Genomic DNA, 15,433 nt, shown 5'->3' with positions numbered 1-15,433 from the left:
TCCTTACTCCAATCCTTATGTTCTTTGGCAAATGCAAGGTGTTTTCTTTGCAGTAGATAAAACTCATAAATGGTTTATTTACGTGCACACAACTTCTCAATCCTGCCTCTTATAGCCGATGGCTTACAGTCTTATCTGGGTCTTTAGATGGTGTTTTAAGGTGGTCCCACATTCAAGTGATATTCTTCCTCCTGTCAAAATGCTCTCAAGTCTTCCTTGACCAGCCACATCACTTTACATTCAGCAAGGTAGTGGTCTCAATGTGCTTTGAAATAATTCGGAGGACATTGTGACCATTCACATCCTGCACATGAGGAATATTTTAGCCATTTTAACAATATCCTCCTTGGTTGCAGATGACGACTCCTTCCATCTGGCCATTTGCACTGAAATGCACCCACAAAATAACACCTAATAAAATAGCTAATACTTGCCACGCAGTGATTAACTGAATTATAGGCTGGGAATACTGAGTGCAAGAATGCCAAAAATGACGTCCACACAATTCGGTGTGTTTCATCTTGACAAATGATACGATTGAAAGGTGGAACGAATACATTCATTTTACACCCCAGACAGCATCACAATGTTTAAAAAAAAATGTAATACATATTTGAAAAAAGTTTTTAATTAAAGTTTATACAATTTTCCTAGGTCGGACATCACTTTTGGCCACCACTGTAAATTTATAGGGTGAATTCTGGGTGATTATGACACTTTTTTGTCATTAAGAAGACATGTCCCAATCAACCTGAATTCACCCCTATGTATATATTGGTAATGTTTTTTTTTATGTTTGTGCAAAAGATTCTTATGCTCATCAAGGCTGTTTGATCTTTATTTGTATATAATTTATTATATCATTTGTTACATCATTATTTGATCTTTTTGCTGCTGTTGTTATTAAAACAAATGTGACCTTGGACCACAAAACCAGTCACAACAAGGGTAACATTTTTTTACATTGAGATTTATAGTCACAATCAGAAGAGGACAGACAAGGTTTAGTGAGTATAATAAGTTTATTTAGATGTGCAGATGGAAGAGCAATGCAGGGAAGGAATGCAGAATGCAGATGCGATGGATAGGGATCATTGAACTGATGGAGATTGGGGACTTAGCTGACGTTAAAGATGTGTTTGTTTGTGGGCAGATGACGATGGGAAGAGCCAGGGTGATGAAGATCGGTGATGACGAGAAGAACGGAATCTCAGGTAGTTCAGACTGAAGGAGTCTGAGGTGAGTAGTCTGTGGTGTCAGGCATAGACAAGACCAGACGCTGAGGAGAAGGGATCGGTGGAAGATAAAGGGTGTGTTGTTAGGATAGGACAATATTTGGTCGAGATACAACTATTTGAAAACCTGGAATCTGAGGGTGCAAAAAAATTGAAACATTGAGAAAATCGTTGTCCATTTATGTTCGCAATTTTGCTGCATCCAGTCACAATTTTTTTATTTACGGTAGGAAACTTACAAAAAATCGTCATGGAACATTTACTTTATATCCTAATGATTTTTGGCATAAATTCTATCATTTTGAACCATACAACCATGCATTGTTGGCTATTGCCACAAATATACCCATGCGACTTGTGGCTGGTTTACATTTTTGAAACATTATAAATGTCTTTACCGTCAATTTTGATCAAGTTAATGCATACTTTATAAATAAAAGTATTAATTTCTTAAGAAAGAAAAGTAATAGACCCCAAACGTTTGAATAGCATCATCTATGTGTGTTTTTTCTAATTTAGAATGACACAATAGTGAGTAATTGACAACAGAGTTAAGCTAGTTAAGCTTTGGCATAGTGGCATGATGCAGATTACCACTAAAAATAATTACATTTTAAAATAAATAAATAGCACAAAAAAATAGCTGCAGTGGCAATGAAATGTTCTGAAGAGTTTATAACCAGAAATATGAAGTAAGTGAATTTGAGCTGTAGAGCTTTTTGATGTAGGAATATTTTTCTTGGTGGATGAACTTCTGGCTATACATTACCCATGTAATTTCTAAACAAGTGTTGTTTGCACCATGCAAATAGTGCTGTGGCAATTGTGTCACGTCCCATCCTGATGCCTATGCACATTATTGTATGAAAATGACTGTGTTTAGCATAGTGGTCATGAGATTGAGAGAGAGAGACAGAGAAAAAGAGAGAGTAAGTCAAGTGGCTACTGAGCGGCTTTCAGAAAGATAAGAAAAGACAGAGAGCTGACTCTAAAAGGTGACGACGTGCGCATGTATGTGACATACAGCGAGCCAGTTTTCACATTCTTGCTTTATTTTCATACTATTCACTCTCGCCCACTGCGGACTTTAAGAGCTGTTAGACCGGCTCTCCTGTGGGCGATTACACAAACACACACATGTCTGCTTATCAGAGTTTCAGTAAGCTTAAAGGCACCCTCTACAGGCACATGAATAGATAGAGACTTAAAGTGTGTAGGGCCATGAAAAGATTTGTTGTATTATACACTCAAGCCTAACGATAGCCTCCATGGTGTATTGATTAGTTACACACCCACACACACACACACTCCTCCCCCTATCCCATATTCTCCATTTTATTTGTGTAAACGCATGACTGATTTTACTCAAGGCTGTGCAGAACTGTATTTTCCAACTCATTTCAGACAGAGTCAGAATGACTAGTGAATCAGGGAGCGCACATCTACCGTGAGTCAAGTCTATTCACTTGGCTGTCGAAACTTGGATGCGGAGATGAATTTGACTCATTCAGGGACAAAACAGAAAATCGCATACATGTGGTAAATGACACGTTGCAAAGCTGGACATGTTCCTGGATCAACAATCCTTACTGGTCCTGGTTCAACATTCCTATTGATCGATCTGTCAGTCTGTCCATCTGTCTGTCTATCAGTATCTTCTCAGATTTTAAGATTAAGTTTAGGATCGGTGCTAGGGCTTCAACAACATTCAAATTATTTGCATCTAAAGATTTCAACTAGGCCAAAAATACGATTTAAAAAAAAGCACAATGTTCAAAAAAAAAAAAAAAAAAAAAATGAGCCAAAGCAAATAGTATTGAACCAATCAAAATACTTCACTGTAGCAACAGAGTACAACAAGAGCCAATATATTAGAAAGTGACCAGCGTATTCTCTGCATGAATGACTTTTACAGAAGTAATATATGAATCTGGGCCATGAAAGGTCCAAAAAACCACAATGGAGCCCCAAGTTCAACCATGTTCTGGTTCAAATTAGAGTAAGGCTAGAAAGTCATAAAATGTAATTTGGGTACATATAAATACATAAAAAAATAAAATAAAATAAAAACTGTGTATACACTGCATAAACCTTTTTTTCATAAATAATAGCATTAGATTTATATATCTATCCATCCATCCATCCATCCATCCATCCATCCATCCATCTATCCGTCCATCCATCCATCCATCCATCCATCCGTCCATCCATCCATCCATCCATCCGTCCATCCATCCATCCATCCATCTATCTATCTATCTATCTATCTATCTATCTATCTATCTATCTATCTATCTATCTATCTATCTATCTATCTATCTATCTATCTATCTATCTATCTATCTATCTATCTATCTATCTATCTATCCTCCAGGAATTGATCCAAGAGCACATTTTGAATAAAAATCACAACAGTTTTTATTCACCCACTTCATCTTTTTGAGAGGCATATTCATAAATGAATGGCACTTATACAACTGATGAGCAAATGGACTTAAAGCTTAAAGTTTATAGAGAACTGTACATCAAGCCAAGATTACCGAACAACGGTGGCGTGAAATGCTCATAAATCTGCCATCTCATTAATCAGGAAAGCATTTGCAATAAACTCCAAAGTACAGGCTGAGCACAGCCGTCATAAACACTCCCGTTGATCACATTAACTTTCTTTATTAATGGGACATTGAGTTTTGATCTGATTGGCCGTGCATTCCATTTATTTATGTAAATGATCAGCTCATGAGGGAAATGTGCCGTTCCACAGTTGAATGCTGAGATTATTAATGTATGACGTCCCAGATAACATCACGAAGAGACTTAATGCCCGCTGTGTGCCTCGCGTAGCCAGCAGCGGAAACGGAATTAAACATGAACTAGGATGACAGGGAAAAACTGGGCTGATTGGACACGACAGCACGCTTTGATAGTCTAATTCAGAAACATATTCAACTTTAAGCCAGGACAAAAACATGATAAACAAAGGAACAAATGCAGCTTGATAGATGGGAATACACGCAGTGCACCACACAATCTAAAGGTGAAGCCATTCCAGAGGCCGAGAAGATAAACTGCTAAGATGATAAGCCAGAGGAAGGCCGTTTAAAGGCACGCAAGAGCGCTGTATTCTGTTCACACATACACATGGATTCTTGTTTTGCCCTTGACTTGTGGTCGTATCACAATTGAAGTCATTGCAGAACAAACGCTCCCATTTTATCTGAGATTTCCCCGCCTCCTCTGAATTTTTATGTGTGTAAAGTGTCTGTGCAAAGCCCAGTGCATCTAATCCAGTGTAAGGTTTACTTATCTCACTTCTGTAGATCAATACGTGTCTGAAACAGAAGCAGTTAAAGCATTGCAGCTCGAAACCAGTTGTCTGGCTGATTAAAACGACTCCATAGTAACAATTAAGATGCTTTAACTGTTAGTTGGAGTAATAACTTTGGACCATACACTGCCTTTTTAACTTTCAGAGAGTTCTGTCTGGTACATTTCACCTGTTTTTTCTTTTCTTACAAATACAGCTTATCTGAGACAGCTCTCGCATTTAATACCTGACCTATTTATGATTTTTCGGATATCTTCAAATGAGATAACGCTAATGAAGATCTCTTCTGCATCACAACAGATTTGCTAAACAGATTCTTGAGGACTCTCTTGTTATTTTGCGCTAATTTCAGCTGTGAAATGTTTTTCTGGCAAGGCCGAGAGCGTGTGATTAGAATGTTATTAAATGCTTTTATGTCACTGCTATTGAACTGACTGCCAAAGGAGACAGTGTGTGCCTTTGGCGTCTCAATCTGCCAGCACAGAACACACAGCCCACGGTTTCAAATGAATGCGGAGCACTTGGAAAACAGCAGCGGCATCGTGATCCGTGCCTCTGTTTCTTATGATTTCTGGAAAGTTTAATGCGGCAAACAATAATTATTCTTGGAATAACATTTCCTAAACCTTTACAAGTCTTGGAAGACCACTTTGCAATGCTATTCTAATACTGATCTATTGACTCTTACACTGCTGTCAGTATACTGTTTTTAATAAGGTGCGCTGTGTTTTTAATATAGCAAACAATTTGAATGATACCTCAAATCATGTTGCTTGTTGAGAAGAGGTATGCCATTACTTTTTTTTTTATGATTTTTGCCTGGCGGACAATAAAGGCAAAATAAATCCTTTGGAAGAGCTTGAGTCATGTGAAACCAGGATATCAGACACAAGAAAATATACAGGGAAAAATCAAATAAAAATGTTTTTATAATAAGAAATGATAAAAGAACAAATAGAAAATATGAAAAAATATATTAAAAACATTTCCAAAATAGCAACTGCTTATCAACACGATATTATGTGTAATATGAAAATAAAATAAAATATATTTTAACAAAAAAAAAGACTAAATAAATAAAAAACACCAAGGAATAACCCAGGAATATCCCAGAAAAAAAAGAAAAGAAAGAAAGAAACACCATGGCAAACACCCACAGCACTTTATCATCACTTTATCAATCATAGTAGTAGAGTTCCGCACAGAAAATAAAAAAAACATCTAGTTTAGTATCATATATATTATATTTGTCCTAAACATCAAATTCAGAACCAGCCTTTAAAAAAAAAACCTACTGACTGAAAAAATCTGCAGATTTCATCAAAAGCAGCAGAGCTGGCATCCACTTCCCCTCTTCACAGGAAATGAAAGCTTTCATATCACATGCTAAACCGATAATGAGACTTGGCTAAGTTTTATTAGAAATCAATCACTGTCAAATTGGAAATTCATTCCTTTGATAAGCAGGAAAAAAATCTCAGAGTGTGTGTGTGTGTGTGTGTGTGTGTGTATGTGTGTGTGTGTGTGTGTGTGTGTGTGTAAGGCATGCTGACCACACAACTGTGCACAATTTTAAACTCTTGTGCTTTTGAGTGAGTCTATGAACTATAATTACAAATAAATTAACAAGCTGTAATCTGAGAGGCCATTCAAAACATATTTAAAACTTTACTCTCACACACACACTATGCTGCCAAAGTCATTCATACATGCACTATCAAACGCTATCTCGCGCTTTTTGGTCATGTCCGAATCATAAAGAACTGAGACGGTTCAACTACTGTTGAAGTTTTCTGAGGATTATCAAGGATTTAATGTGTTGTAACGTTAATGGCTGTGTCTGAATAAAATATTTATAAACCTACAGAATTTTGTGTCATTTTTAAATTCAAAAATATTTGCGAACAAATAGAGTGTGTCAAAGAACCTTTTTGAAATTAACAAATCACACCTTGAGGAGAAAGTCAGCTTTTCGGTTGGTTGAAACGAACTGTCCGAAAAGAACGGTTTACAGAAATTAATCGGACTTCCCATCACTAATCACTCACGAGAGACAGTTTGATTGCACATGTAGATTTTAATAATATGCGCAAGAGGGCCATTATTGTTTATGTGCGTGTGAATTAATTTGGTAGTTTGCGCAAGAGAGTTTGATAATGTGTGTGTGAAAGGTTTGATAGTTTTGAGAGACAGTATAATAGTGTATGAGAGAGAGTTTGATAGTGTGTGTGTGTGTGTGTGTGTAAGTAAAGTTTGAAAAATGTCTTGAATGGCCTCCCATAGTAATCCATCATCCATTTAGGATTTCACCCACTTTTGAGGGTCGGTTTACTGTTATAAACCCATTACGTCTCAGTGTGTGCGTCTGTGTGCATTTGACGTGAGCATTTGTCCATGCAGAGTGTAAGTGGAACATCGAAGAGACATCTCCTGAGAAACAATACTGCTTTCTCTTCTGTGAACCTCCGCAGGGCATTGCAAGAGTCCAGCACTCTGAATTTGGGAGGCAAAGAGAGAAGGAGGGAATCAGCTTTTTTCCTCCACCTCTCTTCCGCCGTGGAGAGCCTCTTTTTATGGGGAGCAGCTTGAGTTTTCACAAAGACATGAGAGGCCAGTGTCCATCTAGCGAGAATCTTGAGAAATCTGCGTGTGTGTGTGTGTGTGTGTGTGTGTGTGTGTGTGTGTGTGTGTGTGTGTGTGTGTGTGTGTTCCAAACAGAAAGTTAGTGCTGCCATGGCTTTGGGCAAAAGTTTCTTTGTCAGACAAAACAAAGCCAACTAACAATGTGAGAAATGTCTGACTGTTTTGTTCGCTGCCATCTCTTTTAAACAAACAGTTTACCACAAAATAAAATATTTGTACTCACCCTTATGTCGTTTGAAACCCATAAGAATGCTTTTGTTCCATAAAACACTAAAGATTTTTAACATAATGTTTTGAAGAGCAGAGGTTTGATGGCAAAGCTGAATTTTTAGCATCATTGCTCCAGTCTTTTGTATCACATGATCCTTCCGAAAATATTCGAATGTGCTGATTTGCTGCTAAATAAACATTTCTTATTGTTATCAATGTTAAAACAATTGTGCTGCTTACTATTTTTTTTTGGAAATTGTGATACATTTTTAGTCAGGATTCTTTGATAACAGTTAAAAAGAAAAGGATTTATATGAAAGGAAATTGTAACGTTATAAAAGTTATATTTGATAAATTGAATGTGTCCTTGCTGAACAAAAGTATTTATTTCATTAAAAAAATATATATTTCTAACCACAAACGTTGAATTCATATAACGCCATGATAACTATCTGACTAATTAATTTAGCTACCATTGTTGATAAACAAATATGTAGAGATTTTACTTTCATCCACCCAGGGACGCCAATTATGTAGTAATTGTTACTCACGTCACCACTGATGTTGTAATTTCTGGATCACACGTCACTTAAAGCCACACTGTGTAAGAATTATTCCCATCTAGCGGTGAAATTATATATGACTACCAACTGAATATTACTTTCTAGCCCCTCCCATTCCGAGGCCGTTTTAACTCCTACGGTGGCCGTGCTATTTCAAATCTGCCGGCAGTTGCGAGTAATCTCTCCCTCACATTCGTCACGGTGCCACTTAGTGTAAAAACGCGAAAGGCGAAGCTTGAATTTCCAGGTATGACGCTCTTTGGCTAATGTATTTTCAAGATGGAGGCGCAACATGGGTTCCGCCATTCGAGTAGCTCATCCGTATGTATTAGAAATGGCAGATTCTACGCTTATGAGAATACTTGATTAGTTGGTAGAAGTAATTATACATTAATGAGCACATATAATTTTGAAAGAACAAAGTGGTTAAGAATCAACTTAAAAAATGACATAGTGTAGCTTTAAGGTTTGGTTAGGACTACATCACATGACCAGTTCCCCCCTCTTAGTTTGGGGCAAAAGTCAAGGACTTTTACCTTGGCTTTATGAGAACACTCCCATCATTTAGAATTAATGTAAACTTGGTCAACTGATTTATCTGAAAGATTGACGAGATCCTGTATTATCAGCACAAGGAAGACACAAGTGTAATAAAATGCATTATTTTATTTAAGATAAACAAGAACAACTAACACAACTACTAAATTAATACCATGAATGATAAAGAAATAAATTGCATAAAACATAAAATACAAGTGATTAAGTTGGGTGGGGCTTATGTTATCTTATGGAAGGGTAAATTATGTAATTTCTCTGAAACGAACAACCTTATTATGCATCAAACAATTCAATGAAACAACATCAGCTATATTACATCTTATGTAAATTAGAAAAACATATACTGATAGGGTGACCACCCGTCCCGCATTTTGCGGGACAGTCCTGAAATTGGGAGCTTTGTCACACGTCCAGCAAGACGTATAGTGTCCCGCATTTCAGTTATGTCTGTTTTTTTTTTTTCATCCCTGAAACTACAGTGCCACAGTAAGAAATATAATAAAAATTGCTGCGCTTGAGCATCCACGGGATCGACGCATGTTTGTTGGAAATATTTACCAAATTGGATGGATGGATCATAACAAAGTGAAATGAAATTAAAATTCATACTGTCTATGCACCCTCATGGCATTTGAAAGACAAAAGATGTTTAGCACAGTTTCAGGCTGAGCCTTTCCAAACATCTGAGGAAGGGGGAGCTGTCAAACTCGATAAAAAGTGCCATTATGATGAAAAGTACCATAAGGTATCATGAAATTAGCTTGTATGAAATGTAAGACTAAACATGAATTCATTATAACTTTCACATTTGCATTTATGCATATAAAACATGGTACAGCAAGTTCAATATCACTGACAACATCAAACGCCATTGATTCTTACATAACAGCATTCTGAAAAACATAAGATTGAGTAAATAATGACAGAAATGTTTTATGGGGTGAACTATTTATTTAAATTATTCTTTGGATCACAGCAGGGCAGCTGTTATTTGAGCAGTTTCAGTAAATAAAAACACACACATACTAACAAACAGATGCAGAAAGGCTCAATGGAGCAAATAGTGAGCTAATTTGCAGACAATCCTTATTCCAAACTCAATTCCTCCACGTCAGAAAACGAACAACCGAAACAATGGCATTACATCACATGTGAAAGTTTAGCTAAATAACTGCTGCACTCTTGAACTGTACATTGCTAACTTTTGGAAAGTACAATGCCAAAATTATGTTTACAACACAGACAGGCTTGGAACGTCTCAATTTGGATGCCGTCCGACTGATAAAGATGCCCGAAGATTTCTTAATACCTGAATCCGTAACAGCAGGGCTCATAATGACATAAAGAGGAGAGAACAAGCCAAGCTGGAGCGAGATAAGGAATACTGAAATGACTCAGTGGAGAGCATTTTCAAAGGGGAACAAGTCGAAACTTTTAGCTAAAGAGTGAGCGAGCTGACCCCCTTTTCCCTTGAAGGAGAGATAAAGAAAAGGAAGGAAAGGATATGAAGCGCTGGCTGGCATATAGATATCGTAGGGTGAGGTGTATAATAATTAGCCCATTTAATTAGCCGTCTGCGTCCGACTGTGCAACTGTCCCAAATGACAGTAAGCGACAGTGACGCTAAAGACAACCACAGAGTGGACATCTGAAACCCTGAGAACAGCACCGCACGCTTTCTGACTCTCACATACAAGGACACACACACCCTTGCTGAGAATGAGCCATCCAAAAAGAGCTCATCAGCTCAGCCATATGCTTTACCACACACTCTTTAACACTTCTATGGTCATGACTCCAATTTGTAGCACACACACAGAAACAAACAAACGCATTAAGAAATATATTAACAGATATTTCAAGATTAAAGAGAATATATATTGTACCGTTTTAAAAGTAACATCTTGTGATGTCCATGTTTAATTCAGATAAAACACTTTGGTTCACCATGAAAAAATATATGCTTTATGGCAGACACATTCCCGTTTAACCCTGGTGTTTACTTTCAACCACTTCTGTCCTGATTTCTTCGAGGGGAGGGTATGTATGTCTATGGGCAAGTAAATGTAGGAGTTTTTTTTTTCAATCTTTTAATCTAAAGATAGGCCAAAAGGACAAAATAAGCTTGCACAATTCACATATGAACAATCAATAATTAACGTGATAATAAATAGCTGGCTGACTTTTCCATTTGCTGACCTTACATGGATAGATTCAGATGGTAAATATCATATATCAAGTTGGGTGTCCACCTTAGAGATAATCACCATATTTATAATGAAACCATTTAAAAATTATATGATATTAATCATATCATATAATAGAATATCATAGTTACTTGTTACTAAGCTAAAATGAAATATTATGGGATCTCATTCAAGAAGAGCGCAGTCTCCTGCGGCCTGCGAGGGGCGTTGGCGATATGTGGCGAGCAGGACGAGGTCGAGGGCCGTGGGAGGACAGCGCGAGGCTGGTGGCGTGATTGATAATGAGTGACACCTGTGCGGTCTCGTATCTCTCACGGAGGAGCGGAAGCATAAAAGAAGGAGCAACGACAGTGGAGATCGAGAGAGGAACAGGCCTGAGTTTGTTGTGCTTTGTTTTATTGTCATTAAAGTCTGTTGAATGTTCGCCGGTTCCCGCCTCCTTTCTTCCCATAACAACGAACTTCGTTACAGACATTATTAAAACATTATTTTACCTAAAGTATTTGTATACTTTGTACTTTTTGCCTCATGCTGGTGAGCCTTTTACCCCATGTGCGATGTAAAAAGCACATTTTTCTTAAGGTGTGCCTTTAGCTCCGATATGAATAGATATGATTCAGGAACAAAACGAAAAAGGAAAAGAAAAAAGTCTTGTGGTTGGAAAGTGAGGAAAGAGTCTCTCTGACCCGAGGGAAGCCACCACAGATGAAATGAATGTGACTATGTTACAATGAGATAGATCGCATCATAAATGTTAGATCATTTTTTATCAAATCTCACAATTAAATATTAAAAGGATGGATAATGAACTGTGCTCTCCCCTGTTCTCAGCCCAGAACACTTTTCAACACTTCTGACAGACAGCGAGACATCGTGACACAATACAGCGGCAGGCAATAATCTTGGCTACAAACCGCGTGCAAAATCTCCCTAACTATGTCAGCCTTCATTATCTTCATATTTTTTGCCTGTGAGAACCACCATTGGTAAACTCAAACAAATCTTTGTTTGCGAAGTTGAATGAGAAGTTTCAGTTATTTCAGGCAGAGCTTTAAGCTTATATTATAAAATATGTCAGCAGCTCTTTTTGTTACTAACAAAGGCTCAGTAGAGGAGCTGAAAAGAGTCTAGAAGCTTCTTCTCCTGTGTGACATTTTCCCCATTACAGCTGCGACTGTGATGCGCTATTGAGGATGTATCTATGGCACAGATCTTAGGCAGTGCTCACAGAAAGAGAGAAGAGTGACACTATCAAAGAGACGAGGCAGTCAGGAGCCCAACCTGGGGAATTAACTTCCTCTTTCTGACCTACAGGAGAACTCAAGAGACATACTACACCCACTCAAACACACACACTCAAAGACTGTTTCATAACACTGAGGTAAATGTACCCCAACAGCTTTATGATTCTGCTCATACAGTGTATGTCCTTTAAAGAAATGTAGTGTACAGTGATGGTATTACATTGTAATGCCATACAATATTATGATACTAAATGATTATCATATTTATACAAGTACTAAAGTAACAGCACTAAAAGATAATTCAAAGAAAACTAAGCATTTAGTGAGGTACATGCCCCAAAAAAACATGGTATTACCATAGTACAATGTGCAAACAGTATGCTACACTTACATTTGCTAATTTGCTACACTAGTGCATGAGTAATTTTTGTGTGCGAGATGATATTTGTATAGAAATTCCTTATTAACGGATGATAGAAAGAATGGTAGAATGATGGGAAGAATGACTGATGGACGGATAGACAGACAGAACGATAGATAGAGCGATAGATAGACAGAGCGATAGATAGATAGATAGAACGCTAGAACGATAGATAGATAGATAGATAGATAGATAGATAGATAGATAGATAGATAGATAGATAGATAGATAGATAGATAGATAGATAGATAGATAGATAGATAGATAGATAGATAGATAGATAGATAGATAGATAGATAGATAGATGGATAGATAGATGGATAGAGATAAAGATAGAATGATCGATAAATCTATGGATACAGATAGAAAATTCTAGCGTTCATTCTATCTGTCTGAAGATCTATGAAGTGTCCATAAAGTTAACAATCAAAATTCAGGTAAAGTGATAAAGAGAGCAAAAGAGAAGACAGCCAGGGTGGCAGATGCCTCCTCCATGGGCATCTGAGGAGCGGAGGCAGCCGTGCAAGCCCAGCACAGCCCACTCTCTCCAGGCTTGAGCATCCAGCTCAGGCCTCCACACTGTGGGTCACCTCCAAAAGTTAATGACCCTCTCTGGGCCTGAACCGCTCCACCACAGGTGGCGCATTAACCCTGCGGCACGGAAGAAGTGGCCTGTAAACTCCTCACAGCATGAGGACAAATTTATCAGATCTGTGTGAGCAAAGAACATAGACAACTTGGACAGCTAGACAAATCTCCTCAATTCAGCCACGATCCCTCAGTGCATGTTACGCCGGTCAGCATATCTGTATCTCTTACCTGCAGACACGCTCACATCCCCACAGAAATCACAAACTCGCACCCAAGTGGTGGCGACAAATCAAAGAAGTTCTTTACATTGCTTTGTGTATACCATCCTCTCTACGCTTCTAATTGTAGCAGTGCACAGTTGCTGTATCAGAACCGCTGATCAATCAATAATTCAGTATGGAGAGTTAATGTTTGATGAGCAGAGCTCCATTGGTCAAGCACTAATGAATGGTGGTCGTGCCGGTTAGCAGCGGGAACGATTGTTTCGATCGTGATAAAGAGGCAGACGGCACGCGGACTGCAGACACAGACTGACCAACTCCTGAAACGTGCACACTAACCTGCTTTGTGCAACATATGAAGTGCACAGTATGGTTGGAGCACATTTACATCTTTTATCCAGCAAGGCGCTCTTGGCTATTGAGATGTACAGTAAAACACACTCATTTGGCCTATTTCTAACAGTAAAACATAATTTACTTCTCTTGTTTACAACATTTCAAACGGATGTTCTCCAACATTGTATCAGCCTTATGGCTATTATCAGTGTATATACTTTTTGTCACAGTTGGTTAGTTAATTTAAAGTAGTTACTTCACTTTTTTTATAATGAATACAACAACTGAAAACAACTGTTTTCCTCCCAATCAAGTGACCCTTTCGTTGTTTGTTAAAAAGGGATAGTTCACCCAAAAATAAAAATTCTGCCATCATTTACTCAACATCATGTCATTTTAAACCTATATGATCTTTCTTTCTTCTGTGGAAAACAAAAGATGTTAGACAGGTCTTTCTCATACAATTCAAGTTTTTGTTAACTGAAAGAAAGCTGAAATAAAAAAACGTACTAGATGAAAAACTTAAACTTAGAAAATTAGAACTGTTGACTCGCCTAAAAACTGAAATAAAACTGAAGTACTAAAATTACTAAAAGGTAAATATAAAAATTAAAAAAACAATTATATGACAAAAGCACATAATAAAATAAAATACAATAAATGATTAAAGCTTAAACTAAAAAATGTACAGGTTAATTAACAGGTTAATTAACAGGTTAATTCACAGACAGTTTAGATCGGCAAGCAGATAAGTGATGTCAAGCCGTTCAATGAGTCTTTCCCCTGGTTTCACAGACGAGGCTTAAGCCTAGTCCCAGACTAAAATGTTTAAGCTGTTTTAACTAAAAGCAACTTATATAACTTAAAGGGGTCATATTATGCTTTTTAACTTTTTCAACTTTAGATAGTGTTGTAATAAAAAGTGTTAGTGCATAAAAAAGAAAAAGCTCAAAGTCCACTCCAAGGGGAGATATTTTAATGAACAGAATCTACTTTCCAAGAACTGAAACGAACAGTTCATTTAGTCTACAACGCAAATTTTCCGGGCTTTATAAAGTCATAATGTTCCTCATTTAAATAATCTCAGCCCACCAAATGTGCAGAAAAGCGGACGATGCCTGGGTGAGCTGCTGCTATGTCAAAGAGATTCTGTTTTTTTCCACAACTCATTTGTTTGACCTTCCTAAGGCTGACAAACTTAGAATGGGTAAAATGTATTTTAAAAACTGTCCCTGAAAATTATAATCCCAACGTTTATGTGCGCTGCACATTTTAAGGAGAACAGCTTAGAACCACGATGCAGGCTACACACAAAATCTTCTCTTGAAATGGAGCAGTTTCCACTTTGTCTAGACAATCTGTTGATTGTGGATTACAACTTGTAAGTATGTCTTATTATTTGTAGTTTATATATATATATATATATAGTTGTAGTATATATATAATTATTAGGGCTGGGAATCGATAAAAATGTATCGATTTTATAAAAAATAAAAATGTACAAATTAATTGCACAATTTGCTGTAATAAATTGCAATTAATAGCATTTTCTCCAAACTTGTTATCATCAATATTTAAACGTAGAATCACCTAATTAAATTAAACAACAGAAAAAAGGAACAGAAAATAGCCCTATATTAAAATAATATTAAACATAAATATATCAATATATTCTTCATTCAGTTCCTTGCAACTGAATGATTTAACAGATTTTTTTTTTTTTTTTTTTTTTACTAATTATCAAAATAAAGTATAGTCCTACAAAGCTATTAATACCAGAGCAGGTAATTTTACCATTTTGGCCCAGCATGAATATACCAGCTCAGCAGGGCTATTTCAAACAGAAGTCTACTACTGAGAAATGTCACGTTATTTG

At 37.0% G+C, this 15,433-nt stretch overlaps 1 long non-coding RNA gene across 1 annotated transcript in view; it reads right to left on the bottom strand.

Annotated features, from left to right (window-relative positions):
• Positions 1-1,097: 1,097 nt before the first annotated feature.
• The window catches only part of LOC307002544, a 35,673-nt gene continuing 21,337 nt past the window's right edge, over positions 1,098-15,433 (bottom strand). Inside the window, exon 5 of the long non-coding RNA XR_013798493.1 lies at positions 1,098-1,279. This is a non-coding gene — a long non-coding RNA (uncharacterized lncRNA). The remainder of the gene's footprint in view (positions 1,280-15,433) is intronic.

This window comes from Phoxinus phoxinus (genome assembly GCF_949152265.1).
Source record: "Phoxinus phoxinus genome assembly, chromosome: 8".
NCBI lineage: Eukaryota > Metazoa > Chordata > Actinopteri > Cypriniformes > Leuciscidae > Phoxinus > Phoxinus phoxinus.
Note: the sequence above shows the minus strand (reverse complement) of the source record. Positions and strands in the feature narration are given on the sequence as shown.